This window comes from Odocoileus virginianus, chromosome 25 (genome assembly GCF_023699985.2).
Source record: "Odocoileus virginianus isolate 20LAN1187 ecotype Illinois chromosome 25, Ovbor_1.2, whole genome shotgun sequence".
Classification (NCBI taxonomy): Eukaryota; Metazoa; Chordata; class Mammalia; order Artiodactyla; family Cervidae; genus Odocoileus; species Odocoileus virginianus.
The window spans coordinates 9499847-9518946 of NC_069698.1; the positions used below are offsets into that span (position 1 = coordinate 9499847).

The 19100-nt window shown below is 40.2% G+C and overlaps 1 long non-coding RNA gene across 3 annotated transcripts in view; it reads right to left on the bottom strand.

Moving 5' to 3' along the window:
- Positions 1-19100, bottom strand: part of LOC110145000 (uncharacterized) — a 232436-nt gene that overhangs the window by 92997 nt on the left and 120339 nt on the right. For all 3 annotated transcript variants that reach the window (XR_011483524.1, XR_011483525.1, XR_011483523.1), the window contains exon 2: positions 13511-13601. This is a non-coding gene — a long non-coding RNA (uncharacterized lncRNA). The remainder of the gene's footprint in view (positions 1-13510; positions 13602-19100) is intronic.

A 19100-nucleotide genomic window follows, 5' to 3' on the forward strand; every position in this document is an offset into this window, starting at 1 on the left:
AGACAAGACCCTGATGCTGGGGAAAATTGAGGGCCAGAGAAGGGGGTGAAAGAGGATGAGGTGGTTGGATAGCATCACTGACTCAGTGGACATGAATTTGAGGAAACTCAAGGAGACAGTGATGGACAGAGAAGCCTGGCATGTTGCAGTCCATGGAGTAGCAAAGAGTTGGACCTGACTTAGCAACTCAAGAACAGCATTTGTTTACAATCTGTAGCAAATGTGAGTGCATTTGTTTACCATTCCTGAATGTTCTCTTAGATGCTTATCGAAGAACATATCACTAATATCAGGATCTAGACCACAGCCAAGGAGTCAAGTTCCTGCGGCTCCGTTTTTGTCACACAGACTTTGAGATGCTCTGCATCACCAACCACCCTAGAGGAGCTGACAGTGACCTTTCACGGCAGTGGCTTCTAGAGACAACACCTCACGTCTCCCCAGCTCAACTCTGTACTAGCCAGCCAGGCCGACTTAACAATATACCACAGTCAGGGGGCTTAAGTAACAGAAATGCATTTTCCCACAGTTCTGGAGTCTGTACGTCCCACAGTCAAGCTGCCATCAGGATTGGTAACGGGAAATTCCTCCACTTGCAAGTGACAGTTTTTCCATGTCCTCACATGGCCTTTTCTCTCTGTGAGTGCATGAAAAGAGAAAGTTCTTTATCTCTGCACTTATATGGACACTAATCGCATTGGACTAGGGCCCCATCCATATGACTCACTTAACTTAATTACCTCCTTAAATATCCTGTCTCTAGATACAGTCACATTAGAGGTTAGATATTCAACATATGAATTTTGTGAGAACATGCTAAGTCCATAACAAATTCATGTTTATTGATAGTCTGGTAGAATAAAGATGTGGCACTAGACTCAGGAAATACAAAAGTAAATAAGACATTTTCCCTGGCCTCAAAAAGTACACAACTTAGTGAGGAGATCAATGTGTATATAACTATCTAGGACCCAAGTCAGCGACCAAAGTACAGATATTAGAATCTAAAAGAGCGATAAAATGCTGTAGAATAAAAGGACTGTGGATGAGTTTAAACAAAGGGTGTGATATGGCTTTGTGCCCTTTAGAATGACCACTCTGGTAACAGTGAGGAAAATGGACTGGGATAGAGACTGAAACAAAGAGGAAAGTTAGAAATTTCCTATTAACCTAGAAGACGAAGAAAGAAAACTGGAACTCTATCAGAGAAATATGATTAAAGGCAAGGAAACAGATTTGAGAGACTTTTAAATAATAAGGTCAAGAAAATTTGGGGAAATTAATGGCTTCTATCACAAAGAACTTCTGGGGAGCATTACTCTATTTTTCACTTTTCTCAGTCCACTCAATTAGCATTTCCACATCTCCTTGATTTATAACTCTGCTAGCACATGTTGAAAAATATCTTTAATTCAATCTAACATGCTTTCTAACATATTCTGATCACCTTTCCCAAATACACTTTAATGTTACAAATCTAAACATGCTAGACATTGTCACTGGATATTGAAAATAAAGATCTATTAATGCAAATAAAACAGCCTCGGATATTAACATATTCCTTAATATATATTTAGGAATTATATCTCAGAGTTTACCTGTAAACTCTAGACATATAGTATTCTCAAAGCCAATATTAGTTGGGCACTCTTTTGTTCTCCTTTTGTGGCCATGATACACCACCATTCTTTTGGGCACCCAGCTCATGCCTCGGAATCATCATGAACCTTTCCTTCTCCCCAAATTCTTCACCCAGTAAGTCACAGAGACCTGCAGGCCTTCCTTCACATTTTAAAGTGAAATCTGTTGCTAGTTAGTCGCCAGGTGTGTCCAGCTCTTTCGCAACCCCATGGACTGTAGCCCACCAGTCTCCTCTGTCCATGGAATTCTCCAGGCAAGAATACTGGAGTGGGTTGCCAATTCCTTCCACGGGATCTTCCCAACCCAAGGATCGGACTTGCTCCTCTTGTATCTCCTGAATTGCAGGCAGATTCTTTACCACTGAGCCACCTAAAATGACTTTATCAGTCATCTTTCCCTATTTCCAGGGCCAATCCTCAGCAGCACCAGAATTATTCCAAGCCATTCTGCTGGCAACAGCCACATGCCTTCCAAAGACATGATTCCATTCAGGCACTCAGATTAGGGCTTCCCCTGACCCAATCAGGCAGTACCTTCTCTTAGAAATTGTATCACAGTTATCTGTATGTGCCTCCCTCCACCTAGAAGATGAGATTGTTAAGTGCAAGAGTCGTATCTTGTTCAAGCAAATCCACACACATGCTTTGGACCTGTATATACTTTGTGGGTTGAATTAATTCCTTAAGAGATTCCTTGTGTGAAGAGAGTTTACATTAGTGATTGTGTTAAATATAGTGTTGCAGGAGTATATGCTGTTCCCCCACTCATATGTAAAGTATTTAACTGCCAGGCCAGAGTGTTCCATTTCTTTATACTTCAGAGAATCTAAGGCAATGCCTTAAAGTTAGTAGGTGCCTACGTGGTAACTTGTGTTTGATGTAGGCAGCATCTTTCTACTCAGTGCAGCACAAACTGGAACCAGGTTGCAACCAAAACACATTTCCCTATTTCTATATTATAAGCTTCATTCAAGAGATCATTTAAGACTACCATTTCTCAGATACTCCTCCAGAATCTATTATGCTAACATGAAGTATAAGCTGGCCCTTGAATCTCATTTGGCTTCTAACACTGCTTTGTGTGGAAGCACAGGGTGATAAAGGGAATTTAGTCACTACAGGAGGTTAGAAACCAGACTTTAAAACTGAGTTCTTGAGGGTAGGATGTTTCAAGAGAACAGCATCGAAACATGTATATTATCTAGGGTGAAACAGATCACCAGCCCAGGTTGGATGCATGAGACAAGTGCTCGGACCTGGTGCACTGGGAAGACCCAGAGGGATCGGGTGGAGAGGGAGGTGGGAGGGGGGATCAGGATGGGGAATACATGTAAATCCATGGCTAATTCATGTCAATGTATGACAAAAACCACTACAATGTTGTAAAGCAATTAGCCTCCAACTAATAAAAATAAATGAAAAATAAATAAATAAATAAATAAAACTGAGTTCTGTAACCAAAGCCAACTATTCCTCTTCTGTGTTACTTGAAATGCTATCTTGCCCAGGTTCCTTAAAAGCTTTGGCATCAAATAGCTGCCAAATTTCAGGTCTCCTGATCACTGCAGAACCAAGAAGTCAAGCTATGGGAGTCAAAAAGAAGCCCTGTTCTCACTCCACTTTCATTCCATACTCCAAAATGACAATGTTTCATTTATATAGGTTGTCTTACTGAGAGAAGTCAGACATGGAACAATGAACTGGTTCAAAATTGGGAAAGGAATACATCAAGGCTGTATATTGTCACCCTGCTTATTTAACTTCTATGCAGAATACACCCTGTGGAATGCTGGGCTAGATGAAACACAAGGTAGAATCAAGACTGCAGGGAAAAATATCATTAACCTCAGATATGCAGATGATACCACCCTTATGGCAGAAAGCAAAGAGGAACTGAAGAGCCTCTCGATGAAAGTGAAAAAGGAGAGTGAAAAAGCTGGCTTAAACCTCAACATTCAAAAAATGAAAATCATGGCATCCAGTCCCATCACTTCATGACAAATAGATGGGAAAACAATGGAAACAGTGGCAGATTTTATTTTCTTGGGCTCCAAAATCACTGCAGATAGTGATTGCAGCCATGAAATTAAAAGCCACTATCCCCTTGGAAGAAAAGCTATGACAAACCTAGATGGTGTATTAAAAAGCAGAGACATTATTTTGCCAACAAAAGTCCATATAGGCAAAACTGTGGTTTTTCCAGTAGGCCTGTATGGTTGTAAGAGTTGGACCACAAAAAAGACTGAGCACTGAAGAACTGATTCTTTTGAACTGTGGTATTGGAGAAGACTCTTGGAGTCCCTTAGACTGCAAGGAGATAAAGCAGTCAATCCTGAAGGAAATCAATCCTGAATATTCATTGGAAGGACTCATGCTGAAGCTGAAACTCAATACTTTGGCCACCCAATGCAAAGAGCTGACTCATTAGAAAAAACCCTGCTGGGAAAAGATTGAAGGCAGGAGGAGAAGGGGACGACAGAATGAGATGGTTGGATGGCATCACCGACTCAATGGACATGAGTTTGAGCAAGCTCCGGGAGATGGTGAAGGACAGGGAAGCCTGGCGTGCTGCAGTGCATGGGGCTGCAAAGAGTCGGACACATCTGAGTGACAGAACAACAACTGAGAGAAGTGCAAACCACAAAGAGCAACACTAAAGCAACTCTGATAGTTTCTAGGTTTCCTTTACATCGTAGAAGCCATGTTTAACTTGGTACCATTGAGAAGACCAGCTTGTTTACCTGCAGCAAGTGAGAACACGTGGATGGCTCAGTGTAGTGTGCAAAGGACTTGTCCCTAACACCGGCAATGTTTACCGGCTTGCTCTGCGTTGGCGCCATACTCAGTGCTTTCTATACTTTCTGTCCTTCTGTGCACGTTCTATCACTTAACCTTCACAACAATTCTATGTGGTCACAATTATTCCTTTTCACGGATGGGGAATGAGGCCGAGAGAGGCCTGCTTGTACCTAAGGATACACAACTAGTAAGCTGGAGGAGCTGGGATAAACCTAGTTCAGTCTGCCTCCAAAACCTATCATCTTCACCACTGCTGCTATCTAAGCTTAACTGAAAAATTCAAATGTGAGGAGTAACCACTGGTTTGACTGGAAGGACTCAGAGTCACGGGATAAACAGGATGAACCTTCCTAGAGCAATTTTGCACAATGACAAGGTAACGGAATACACTTCAATATATTAAAACAAAAAAGGATGCACATGAGCCTAACATGTAATTCATACATGTTTTTAAAGTAAAATAGAAGGCACCAAAATATTATCTTTTTTGAAACAGTCCCACCTGAGACTATGTCTCACATTCTGCCTGCCTCCTTTCCTTTCCCTCCCACTCCCAGGGTTATTTATTTGGCCCTACGCTTCATGAAAAGGTTCAGGTGTGACCCAGACAATATCTACATGTTAGGAGATACACTCTAGGGGCAGAAGCCTAGGAACAAGATGGACAGTGTTTCTTTTATTTAAGTGGGCTATTTGCATTTCTAGGACTGTAGCCTCCAAGGCAGAGGACAGAGGATTGGCTCCAAAGGTGTCTGTCAGAGGAGGAGTTCAGTACAGGGCCAGGTAAAACCCACGACACAGTGAAAGCAGAGAGAAAGCAGAGTGAGCGAATCCAGAGCTGGAAGAGTGCCCTTCAGGCTCCAGATCCAAGACCTTCTGGACCATAAAGAAGAGAAAGAAAGGGAGAGATGGAGAGAAACAGGAAGGGTGGGGGAGGCATACACAGAGAGGAAGTGGGGAAGAATGAGGACAGAGGAGGTCAATGGAAGGAAGGAAGGAATACCAGTGGAAATAAAAAGAAAGCTGAGATCCTAGTTAGCGCTCAAGTATCTTACCAATTGTGGGTGAACTCAGTCTTGGTCAATATTCCAATATCACTGTTATTTGTTGCCTGTGCGTGTGTCCTAAGCCATTCACTCCTGCTCAACTCTGTGACCCTATGGACCGTACCCCCGCCTGTCCATGGGATTCTCCAGGCGAGAATGCTGGGATGGGCTGCTGTGCCCTCCTCTAGAAGATCTTCCCAACCTAGGGATGGAACCTCTGTCTCGTCAGTCTCCTGCATCGGCAGGTGGGTCCTTTACCACTGGTGCCACCTGGGAAGCCCTGAACCAGCATCTAAATCATTTTCCTGTTCTATGAATTTCTAAACCATGGGACTCTTAGTAAGAGGCAGAAATTAATACCCCTGAGAAACCAGAAGCTTCCCATGTATGACCACAACTCTGCTGATGAAAGGCACCTACCCAGAGGCAGCTGCTACCCCTCCTGTTGTGGGGAGTTCCTTCGGATTTGGGGCTGCTGTGGTCTAAAAGCAAAGGCCTTTGGTAGTTCCAACTGCACAAATACTGAAAAAATGCCCAAATCAGGCAAAGGTATGGACTGCTATTTGAGGATGACAGAGGAATATAATTTTTGCATAAAATCAAAAGATCTTTGCCAGCATGTGAGATGAGTGCAATTGTGCAGTAGTTTGAACATTCTTTGGCATTGCCTTTCTTTGGGACTGGAATGAAAACTGACCTTTTCCAGTCCTGTGGCCACTGCTGAGTTTTCCAAATTTGCTGCCATATTGAGTGCAGCACTTTCACAGCATCATTTTTAGGATTTGAAATAGCTCAGCTGGAATTCCATCACCTCCACTAGCTTTGTACTTAGTGATGCTTCCTAAGGTCCACTTGAATTCACATTCCAGAATGTCTGGCTCTAGGTGAGTGATCACACCATCATGGTTATCTGGGTCATGAAGATCTTTTTTGTACAGTTCTTCTGTGTATTCTTACCACCTCTTCTTAATATCTTCTGCTTCTGTTAGGTCCCTACCATTTCTGTCCTTTGTCGAACCCATCTTCGCATGAAATGTTCCCTTGGTATCTCTAATTTTCCTGAAGAGATCTCTAGTCTTTCCCATTCTATTGTTTTCCTCTATTTTTTGCATTGATCACTCACTGATGAAGGCTTTCTTATCTCTCCTGGCTATTCTTTGGAACTCTGCATTCAGATGGGAATATCTTTCCTTTATTCCTTTGCCTTTCACTTCTCTTCTTTTCTCAGCTATTTTAAAGGCCTCCTCAGACAGCCATTTTACCTTTTTGCATTTCTTTTTCTTGGAGATGGTCTTGAGCCCTGCCTCATGTACAATGTCACAAACCTCATCCACAGTTCCTCAGGTACTCTGTCTATCAGATCTAATCCCTTGAATCTATTTGTCACGTCCATCATATAATCGTAAGGGATTTGATTTAGGTCATACCTGAACGGTGTAGTGGTTCTCCCTACTTTCTTCAATTGAAGTCTGAATTTGGCAATAAGGAGTTCGTGATCTGAGCCACAGTCAGCTCCCAGTCTTGTTTTTGATGACTGTGTAGAGCTTCTCCATCTTTGGCTGTAAAGAATATAATCAATCTGATTTTGGTGTTGACCATCTGGTGATGTCCATGTGTAGAGTCTTCTCTTGTGTTGTTGGAAGAGGGTGTTTGCTATGACCAGTGCATTCTCTTGGCAAAACTCTATTAGCCTTTGCCCTGCTTCATTCTGTACTCCAAGGCCAAATTTGCCTGTTACTCCAGGTGTTTCTTGACTTCCTACTTTTGCATTCCAGTCCCCTAGAATGAAAAGGGCATCTTTTGGGGGTGTTAGTTCTAGAACGACTTATAGAACTTCATAGAACAACTGCACTCATCTCACACACTAGCAAAGTAATTCTCAAAATCCTCCAAGCCAGGCTTCAACAGTACGTGAACCATGAACTTACAAGTGTTCAACTGGACTTAGAAAATGCAGGTGAACAAGAGACCAAATTGCCAACATCTGTTGGATCATTGAAAAAGCACGGGAGTTCCAGAAAAACATCTACTTTTCCTTTATTGACTCTGCCAAAGCCTTTGACCGTGTGGATCACAATAAACTGCGGAAAATTCTGAAAGAGATGGCAATATCAGACCACCTGACCTGCCTCCTGAGAAATCTGTATACAGGTCAAGAAGCAACAGTTAGAACTGGACATGGAACAACAGACTGGTTCCAAAAAGGGAAAGGAGTACATCAAGGCTATATACTGGCACTCTGCTTATTTAACTTAAATGAAGATTGCATCATGCGAAACACTGGGCTAGATGAAACACAAACCAGAATCAAGGTTGCCGGGAGAAATATCAATAACCTCAGATATGCAGATGACGCCACCCTTATGGCAGAAAGTGAAGAACTAAGGAGCCTCTTGATGAAAGTGAAAGAGGAGAGTGAAAAAGCTGACTTAAAGCTCAACATTCAGAAAACTAAGATCATGGCATCCAGTCCCATCACTTCATGGCAAATAGATGGGAAAACAATGGAAACAGTGACAGGCTTTTCTGGGGAGGGGGGGGCTCCAAAATCACTGCAGACAGTGACTGCAGCCATGAAATTAAAAGATGCTTGCTCCTTGGAAGAAAAGCCATGACCAACCTAGACAGCATATTAAAAAGCAGAGACATTACTTTGCCAACAAAGGTCTGTCTAGTCAAAGCTACGGTTTTTCCAGTAGTCATGTATGGACGGGAGAGTTGGACTATAAAGAAAGCTGAGTGGTGAAGAATTGATGCTTTTGAACTGTGGTGTTGGAGAAGACTCTTGAGAGTCCCTTGGACTGCAAGGAGATCCAACCAGTCCATCCTAAAGGAGATCAGTCCTGGGTGTTCACTGGAAGGACTGATGAAGCTGAAACTCCAATACTTTGGCCACCTCATGAGAAGAACTGACTCACTGGAAAAGACCCTGATGCTGGGAAAGACTGAAGGCGGGAAGAGAAGGGGATGACAGAGGATGAGATGGTTGGATGGCATCACCGACTTAATGGACATGAGTCTGAGTAAACTCCGGGAGTTGTTAATGGACAGGGAAGCCTGGCGTGCTGCAGTCCATGGGGTCACAAAGAGTCAGACACGACTGAATGACTGAACCGAACAAAAGATCTTACAACAATCTTAGACCTCAAGCCAATATTTTCCACCAGTGTTCGAAGGTATGAGATTCGTGCATTCTGTCTGTGATAAAACCTGTCATGTTACCTAACGGCAGATAAGCTTCCCCCTTAGCTTCTGGAGTCAACCTGATAGACAACCCAAGGATACTTTTCTGCGCTCCTCTACCTCCATCTAGTGGAGTAAGCGTGAACTGCAGCTCAGCCTTGCCTGCAGCCTGCCATCCTCAAGGTCTTTCTCCCGAAATCTGTAACTGCAAATCTATTCAGGCTTTTGTGGCTAGAAAATACCTCTACCTCTCATGGGGCAGAGTATCCACAGAACTATGGAAAAACCAATACCTTGATGTATCTTTAGAAGCCCAGGGCTAGAGCTACACACTCTGAAGTTGTTGTTTTAGCAATGACGGATGCTTTTGTGTTTACAGTATTTCCTACTGAAAACTCTACCTTTAGAATGTTTTGTTCTTGCCAGGAATTTCTGCTGTGGTGCAGCACACAAAAAATGAGCACAAAGAACTGACAGAAGAGACGGAAGCTGTTGCTAACAAATGAATGTGCTCTCTGGGATCTAACTTGCATAGAAGTCAAGCAGAGATGCTGTAACAGAGAATCTAAGAATTTTTGAGCTGAGGAACTCTTAATCACCATCTGATAAAGACGGAAAATAACTCAGAGCAAAGCGAAAACAGGAGATAAGCCCCAATGAATTTATTTCAGGCCACAGTCACCAGTGCAGAATCTATGAGCTGCTCTTTCTCTTCTCTCTCTCAAGGCCATTCCACCTGCACATCCAACCCATTCCTCCTTCTCAAGATTTATTATGGATTTTTCTATTGGCAAAAAGTTAACATTTTCCTCTGACAAAATCATCAAAGCATAGACTCACAGAATGTTAATGTATTTTTGCTGATTATTTCACTTCTCTCCTACGTATAGGATCTACGCACTTTGAGTAACTTGGCTACAGCCATAAACCAGTTTATTTTCAGAACCAGTGAACAACAACTCTAATGCAGGTAAGCAACACTGAAAAAGAAAGGGTGGTCATAGGGTAAAGATAGCCATATACAGCAGTGTCCATAGGACTTCAAGATAAGAAATAGTGTTTGGACTAGAGGAGGTAAGGGGAATCTTTGAAAGGCCTTTCTTTCCTCACTTTCTTTTTCAGATGTCTGTTTCTGCCCTAGAGAAATGCCTTCAGGGACCTGGTGGGTCACAGAAATGTCTGGAACCCTATATATGTGGTATCCTACAAAGTGGTGGTATTATCACTGGGACGGCTATAGACAGTTTGCCCATTTGAAGACATGAAAGTTTAAAATTGTGAACCCTATGAAACTCCAATACTTGGGCCACCTCACGTGAAGAGTTGACTCATTGGAAAGACCCTGATGCTGGAAGGGATTGGGGGCAGGAGGAGAAGGGGACGACAGAGGATGAGATGGCTGGATGGCATCACCGACTCGATGGACATGAGTTTGAGTAAACTCCGGGAGTTGGTGATGGACAGGGAGGCCTGGTGTGCTGCGGTTCATGGGGTCGCAAAGAGTCAGACATGACTGAGCAGCTGAACTGACTGATTGACTGATGCTACCCAAGAAGACCACTCAGCTTGGTGACAGCCTGGTCATAACCTGTAATTTATGGCATCACCAAGGCAGAGTTCCAGAGTAAGGCTTTCAGAATGACTATCAATGAGTCACTCCCAATAAAGGAAACTGAGTTCTACTACAGCTGTCCTCTAAGTCATATCGAAAAGGAATAATTAAGAAAAAAAAAAAAAGAGGAGGAAAGCAATACATACAGAGCCAAATACAATAGAACATTTTCTAAGTGTGTCTCTCAGCTAGACCAAGCCCATGGCTGAGTAGAAACTGTAAAATTGGGTAGACTTGAATATGGTGAGCATTCCATTCAGCACACACTTTATATGCCATCTGCTAGAATTATGTAATTGATGGCCACAGGACATAATCATTTTAAAATACAGTTAATTTGTTTACCAGTGATGAACTTTTTATCTGTACAAACTAGGAGCCTGGCAATGAGATGAAGAAAGTAACCAAGTTTCCAAAATCAGAATGTAAAATGCATAATTAAGGAGGCTGGGGAGAGAGGAGCCCATCACATTGGAAATGCTAGACTGAGAAACACTACATTTTGAGGACTGGTGATGCCCACTATTAGTGATGGTAATCTCACTTCCAGAAACAGATCTTGGACTACACTGAATTCATCTCCTCTTTTATGTGCATAATATACTGTTAGAAATTTTATTTATTGATTAAATGAAGGTACAAATAGTGAATATTGCTGAGCACCTATTGAGTACCAGGCAGCCTGCTAGATACATCATCCATCCTCTATTTTAACCCTCACAACCAATTATAAAAAGGAGGTCAACATGATAAGACCAAGATCACACAGCTGGTAAGAGATTGTGGCAGGTGAATAATGGTTCCAAAAGATGCCCCTGCCCTAATCCCAAAAACCTGTGAGGGTGATACGGCAAAAGGGACAATCCAGATATGATTAAATTAAGAGTCTTGAGTTGGGAAGATTATCCTAGATAATCTAGGTGTCATCTAAATGCAATCACATGTGTCTTTATAAGAGGGAAATTTGGCTACTAAAAGGAAGGTGATACGACCGACCACGGAAATGGAGACTGGGATGCTATATAGGCAGGAGCCGAGGGATGCCAACAGCCCCTAGAAGGAGAAGAGGTGAGAAACAAATCCTCCCTTGAAGCTTCCAGAAGGAGCCAGCCCCGCTCACACCTTGCTGCTCCGTGAGACTCACCTTGGAATTCTAACCTCCAGAGACACAGAATAATTTGTATTGTTTCAGTCATTCAGTCTGTGGTGATGTGTCACAGCAGCAATAGAAATTAATGCAGAGATGAGCCAGAATTCTAGCCAGGTCTGCTCAAACTTGAAACCTGCATTCTTTTTCCCTACTTCACACTGCCTGCAATTTTACTGAAGCCTGGAACTAAGTACTCAGAGACTCATATCTTGTCCCAATTTGAACACTCCCCAAATCTGGAACTGAGTACTGAATCACATGACCAAGTGTTCCTCTAATTAAATCATCACAACTATCCCATGTATTGATTATTGTCATGATAGTTCTAAAGAGTAGCTTCAGAGAGAAAAAAAAAAAAAACAGAAATTCACCATTAGGAATAGGCTTCCTGATGGTGCAGTGGTTAAGAATCTGCTTTGCAATGCAGGGAACACGGTTTTGATCCCTGGCCAAGGACTAAGATCTCACATGCCACTGAACAACTTAAGCTGATGTGGGCCACAACTAGAGACTTTATTCACTGCAGTGAAAGATCCCACTTGAGGCAACAAGGATCCTGAGTGCCACAACTAAGACCCGAGGCAACCAATAAATACTGTTTGTTTTTTTTTTTAAAGAATGTTTCTCACACATCATCAGAGAAACACAAATCAAAATCACAATGAGGTACTATCTCACGCCAGTCAGAATGGCTGCTATCAAAAAGTCTACAAATGATAAATGCTGGAGAGGGTGTGGAGAAAATGGAACCCTCTTACACTGTTAATGGGAATGCAAACTAGTACAGCCGCTATGGAGAACAGTGTGGAGTTTCCTTAAAAAACTGGAAGTAGAACTGCCATATGACCCAGCAATCCCACTGCTGGGCACACACACCAAGGAAACAAGAATTGAAAGAGAGACGTGTACCCCAATGTTCATCGCAGCACTGTTTATAATAGCCAGGACATGGACACAACCTAGACGTCCATCAGCAGATGAATGGATAAGAAAGCTGTGGTACATATACACAATGGAATATTACTCAGCCATTAAAAAGAATGCATTTGAATCAGTTCTAATGAGGTGGATGAAACTGGAGCCTATTATACAGAGTGAAGTAAGTCAGAAAGAAAAACACCAATACAGTATATTAACGCATACGTATAGAATTTAGAAAGATGGTAATAGTGACCCTATATGTGAGACAGCAAAAGAGACACAGATGTATAGAACAGACTTTTGGACTCTGTGGGAGAAGGTGAGGGTGGGAGGATTTGAGAGAATAGCATTGAAACATGTATATTATCATATATGAAACAGATCACCAGTCCAGGTTTGATGCATGAGACAGGGCACTCAGGCCTGGTGCACTGGGAAGACCCAGAGGGATGGGATGGGGAGGGAGGTGGGAGCGGGGTTCAGGATGGGGAACACATGTACACCCACGGCTGATTCATGTCAATGTATGGCAAAAACCAGTACAATATTGTAAAGTAATTAGCCTCCAACTAAAATAAATAAATTAATTTAAAAAACAAATACTATTAGAATCAATGTATCAAATGTAAAAAAAAAAGAATGTTTCAACTGCAGTCAGTAATTTTGACTGAGTTTCCACATGCTTTCAACTAAAATATTCAGGTATTGAGCTGAAAGTGCCTTGATGATTTTGACTCACAGTATTCAGAAAGCCATTAAGTTTATATATCTCAGCTTATCCTTATCAACATTTAAACATATTTTCATATTGATTTTTCTTTGACAACAGTGTCATATTTGCATGCAAATATAAAAGCCCGGATTCTATCATTAGTATCTTTACCATCAGTTAGCTCTTCAACCTTTCAGTCAAATCACTCAACGTTTCCAGACCTCAGTCTCCTCACCTGCAGAATGGAGCAGTGGGTGGGACGCTTGCCAAGCAGATCATCTTTAAGGTTTCTTCCAGTTTTAAAACAAAACATGGCAGGATTCCCACAGCAAAGCTTCTAGGTATATTTCAAGTGTGCTCATTATTACCAAATGCCACTAGAGGTCAGATTAAGCTTGGTAATTCCATCTAATCTGGCATACACATTTAGCAAAGGCAGAAGCTTACCTTATATTAATGCCTTGCCGGCACGCCTGAACCTAGATCCTTCTGAGCTAATGGATGTCGATCCCAGTGTTATAGAGTAGAATGGGAAAATCTGTGAAAACAAAATTGCATTCATTAGTCTGTAATTTGTAATTGCCTGGTACCAGAATGCTTATCTTTCTTTGCATGCCTGAATGTCATTAATTGAAGGTGTCACCTGGAGCCCAGGGCTCAGTGCTTGCTCATGTTACTGTGCTAATCAATCAGTTGCAAGGAAGTGGGGCTGCAAGACTAAAAGTGTTTCCTGTCTTCTTTGTGCATCTAGGTGTGACTGTGATAAGAATACGTGACTGCCTGTGTATGTGGCACTTGACCCATTGCCTGTATTCCTGTTGAAGTATAAAGGAATGAGTGGGAAAAAATGAGTAATCGTGAACACACATTATCCTTGGACAGCTGCCTTGTGAAGTTTCCAATCAGGACCAGCTCTAGACACAACTGTGGTGTCTGTAAACTCAGATACTTTGTAGCTACCATTCCCCGTCCCTTCATCACTCCTACTGTCTCTCTTCTCAATATCCTTAGTCAAACTCTCCTCTCAGGAGAGATCGAAAAAACTCAAATTCAGTAAGATATATGAATCTGGTGATGAAATTTTGCTCTCCTGGGCACATCTGCATTTTGTCAGAGAACAAGACTTTTTATTGGTGGAATTCCAAAAGTAGAATTGCAATCATCCAGAAGCATAATAACTGGGGGGACAGGGTGATTGACAGCAACTTCAAAATCATCCCATGGAACTGACATCATAGGCCAATGACAAAGGCTGGCCTTGTCTCCCCAATAATGAATGCAGCCTGAATGGGTAAGGCATTCTTCTTCTTCTTTTGTTTTTTAACAGCACTTATTGAGCATTTACTGATACGAGGTTTTGTGTGAGGACACAAGATCAGGTTCCTGCACATGAGAAACACATTAACTGAGTTCCTGATCCCAAGCGCCCTGGGTTCACTTCCCTAACGCATGGGATCACTGCTTGAGGATTTGATTTCTTCCTGCACAAGGTACCAAAACGCCACTGGAGCCTCAGCACCATCTCCAGGGCAAGGACCTGCAGAACGGGGATCATCCTCCTCTTTCCTCCACCACCTCTATTTGACAATAAATGACAGGGACAGGGTGGGGAGGTTCTGAGAGTCTCACTGAGGGATGGAAATACAGGTCCTGAACTGAAAATGGGGGTTTCAGAGGATTCATTATTTCTAGATAGCTCTGTGATATGAAGATAAGATAGAGTTTCCTAGTGGCCATAACTTAGTAACACTAGTGGCAAACAAATCTTAAAGCCTTAGGGACCTCGAAACTCCTAAGATGCTGACACAGTAACACTTGGGATCACAGCCTTGACAACCTTGTCTCCAGATTCTTCTATGTGAAATCAACATCATGGTTGCATCTGCCTTAAATCTGCCACAACCAGTGCACAGAAAAAAATTCTCTTTGACATTTATTGTCTCAGAAACAGAAATGTCACTTTATATTTACCTAGTAATTTACAGAGTGACTCGGAAAATCCCTTTGTCTGTCCCATAAAGTACAATGTTCTCACACCTCACAGATTTATAGAGTTGGTACAACCCAGTGGCTCATTAGTAAAGAATTCACCTGCAATGGAGGAAATGAGGGTTTGATCCCTCAGTTGGGAAGACCCCCTGGAGAAGGAAATGGCAACCCACTCCAGTATTCTTGTTTGGGAAATCCCATGGACAGAGGAGCATGGTGGGCTATAGTCCACAGGGTCCCAAAGGAATTAGACACAACTTGGCAACTAAAGACACACAGAGAAAATTGTCTATATCACCTTTTCCTCACACTAACCCACTTACAGTGCTAGATGAAATGCCTAGCACTTCCTGACCGACACCACTTACCCCGACCATCCAACACCATCTTTCACAAGCACCATATTTCAGATGGTTAAATTGAGACTCAGGTATGTTAGGTGATAATAATTTCTCAGCAGTAGAAATTATGCAAGTGGAGGAGCAGGATCTCAGAATAACTGAGGGACTTTTCATTCTCATTTCATAAAACATCCCTGCAGCACCCAGCACTGTTGACCCCTATTGCCTTCCTGAACCATCTCTCTCAGGGTTTCCTCTGCACACACCCTTGATTTTTCTGCATAGACCTTCTCATTCTGTTTAAGGAGTTGGATTAGCCAATCCTAGTTCTGAGCTCTCTTAAGCTACAGTCTTATCTTGTTTTGCCTCTTATTCTCATGGTTTTAAATATTATCTCTGCCACATATATTCCCAAATTCCTATATCTCAGTCATGCCTCCTTTATGAGTTCTGGGTTTATTCATCCAAATGTCAACTTGTTATTTCCACACATCTTAAACTGAAGTCTTCATTTTCTCACTCACCACCTCTACATTTCTCCTCATGTCAGCATACAATACCCTCTCTCACCCAGAAAATTTTTACCTTCAAACTCTTTCTCTCTTTTCTCCCACATTAACTCAGTCAAACAGAAAGGACTGCAGCATCTACTCCCCAAATGCATCCTCAACATATTACTCTAATCTCAAAAATAAAATGGAGTTATAAAACAATAGCAGAAATTTGAACACTAAATATTCAACAATATTTCAAAGTATCATTAATTTTAATGTGTTCAACATTATAATCATTTTTGGAAGTATGTACTGAAATATACACAAGTAAAAGGATACATTGTCTGAGAACTGATTTACAATAATTTAAGGTGAGATGAGTAGGAAGATATATATAGGGGAAATAAGATATACCATGCAGTGATAATTACTAAAACTAAGTGAAAGGCATATCAGGTTCATTATACTCTTTTATTTTTTATTCATTTGCAAAATTCCATGATAAAGTAATGGGAAAAATTTTGAATAGCTTGCCTCAAATTTTCCAGGCTAGAATACTGGAAGGGGTTGCCAGGGGATCTTCCAAACCTAGGGATCAAATCCACATCTTTTGCATCTCCTGCACTGGCAGGCAGATTCTTTACCACTGTTTCACCTGGGAAGCCCATTTGCCTCAAGTAATTTAAAGCAATAAGACAATGTCAGACTTTTTACTTTTACTCCAAGTAAGTTGTCACCGATTTAACCTAACAAGAATTTGCCCCAAATAACTCAAATTATCAAGAAGAGTCTGTGAAATATACACTTATATTCACCATCATTAAAGATTGATTTTGCCATAAGTAGATACTGTACCTTGAAATATTAGTTAATGATAGTTTGAAAGCCATCATAATTACTAAGGCACACACTAATGTGAAACATGATGACAAATGTCAAAGTTTTTTTAGTAGTGGTTCAAAATACCATGTGATACTTAACCCAGGCCTTTATAATATTTCACTAAATATGTAATACATACTAAATTCCTGACTTAAGCACAAAAAGAAAAACTATGTACCACTAGTAAAGATTGTCCTTTCTACAATAAAAATACGAGAAATAATATGGCTACAAATTAAAATATATTTTTTGTCAGAAAATACTATTGGAAAATATAAACATATTGCATATTTAAAGAAATAAGTATGAACCAGTATGGGAGGTTTACTATACAACTGAATGAAAATATATATTTTTCACATGTCTATACTTATTATATACTCTAGTTTTTTTTTCCAATAACAACATTTATGTAGCACTAATTTCCTTGTGAACAACTAAACTAAAAAGATATGCAAAGATTTATTCTACTTAGTAAATTACCTCTCCGATGTATGAATGAAAATCATTTAAGCTAACTCTTGGTGGACTGAAAGCTTTGAATGTAGTAAAAATAATAACAATTTAAATTATTGGAGTAAATTTTGGAGAGAGCAAATCAAATGAAATTTATGTACTCGATCATTAAAAGACAAGCAGTTACAGCAAAGAAAATGAAACAAGTGTACAAAATACTACACAATGTCATTAATGCAATTGATTTTATAAAAATAAGATATCTGCAATACTTTGTAATGAGATGGAGAGTAACGATGAAAATCTTTTAAAGTGCTTAAGATTCCCTGATTATTTCATGGCAAAGTATTAAAAAGGTATCAAACTTACTGATAAGATATCTATTTTTTCTTCCACAAACACAACGGATCCAAATTTGCTGACTTTTTCTTAATGATTAATTTTTAAAATGAATAAGCAAACAAAACCTGTCTGAGTAAGGCAGTAGCTGATTTTCAATAAAAATTATAGAAAAAAGATTCTGAAAGTGAATACTAAGAAATATTTTCAGCATTATGGGTTTTTTTTGCTATAAATGATGTATATCACCTATAACAACTTTCATATCTGCACACTTTAAAATATAGGAACAGAATTATTTAACCCAAATAAAAATCTTCCAAATGAAATACTTCAGTATATATTGAATCCATTTTGATGAATTTTAAAACAGTAACTGATTGTCATAAGGGAAGATAGATATTACAAGCTGAGTTTTAATAAAACTTTAGCATAATTGATGCATTGAGATTAAAAAGTATCCATAAAGCAATAGCAGCTAATGACATATTTCTTCATTAGGGCCTGTATATCAATGTGAGGTATCTTTTCCACCTATAACATTATGCCACTAAAACTAAGTGCTGAAATGAACTATACTTAAAACTAGAACTTCGATTCTCAATATCACATTGTTTTAAAGTAACAAAGACATTCAATATAATAAATATTACTATTGGCAATTTTTTTTTATCATTTAAGCATTATTTGAAAGTTGATTTATTTCATCTTATCCTTTTTATTCCTACTCTTGTATGTGTTTGATAATGCATATAATGTATCAGTATGGTAGTCCATCTCCATGAAATAAGTATACATTTGTGGGGATAGTTAGCTACTTTATCAGATAAACTACCTCCAGGAATTCAAGTTGGAGTGTGAAAGTTTAAAGTAGCCTCATGTTCAACCTTAAACAGTTCTTGAGGACCTGCTTCCTTGTGTTTATAAGTGAAATCAAGCCTTGGAGCCACAAAGAAGAATAGAGGATGTCTTGAAAGTTCAGCTCAAAGAACATGTTTAACGTGTCTGTTGCCAGGGAGCCAGAATATGGGCCTTGGTGAGCACTGACTGAAATGGCATGAGGAAATTGCACAAGATAGAAGAATAAAGAGTTGTTAACAGCTAAATCCTCTCCTCTACACTGACAGTATAAGCTATGCATAGTCTCAAACTTTCCTTGTGTTCATGGATAAGAACCAGAAAAAAGATTTATTATTCAAGGTTATTATTATTTTTGAGAATATGTTATGATTAGAACACCTCCACAAATCTGCTGGATGACAAGCCTCTCACACAATCCTTTGCTAATGGAATTTTCCCTGAACTTGTGACAAAGTGGTTTGTTAAGCAAATAAATAATATAAAGACAAGTCTTCTCAAAAGAGAGGAATTTAGGTGTATCCTATTAAATACATTAGTACTGCCAATTAAGAATCATTCTTATCTAATTATTAAAATACAAGATTATCTTATGATTACTAGAATGCAAGATTTTATTTCAATCTTAAATATATTTTAAATTATAAATTAAACATATTTAAAATTTATTAAAATACA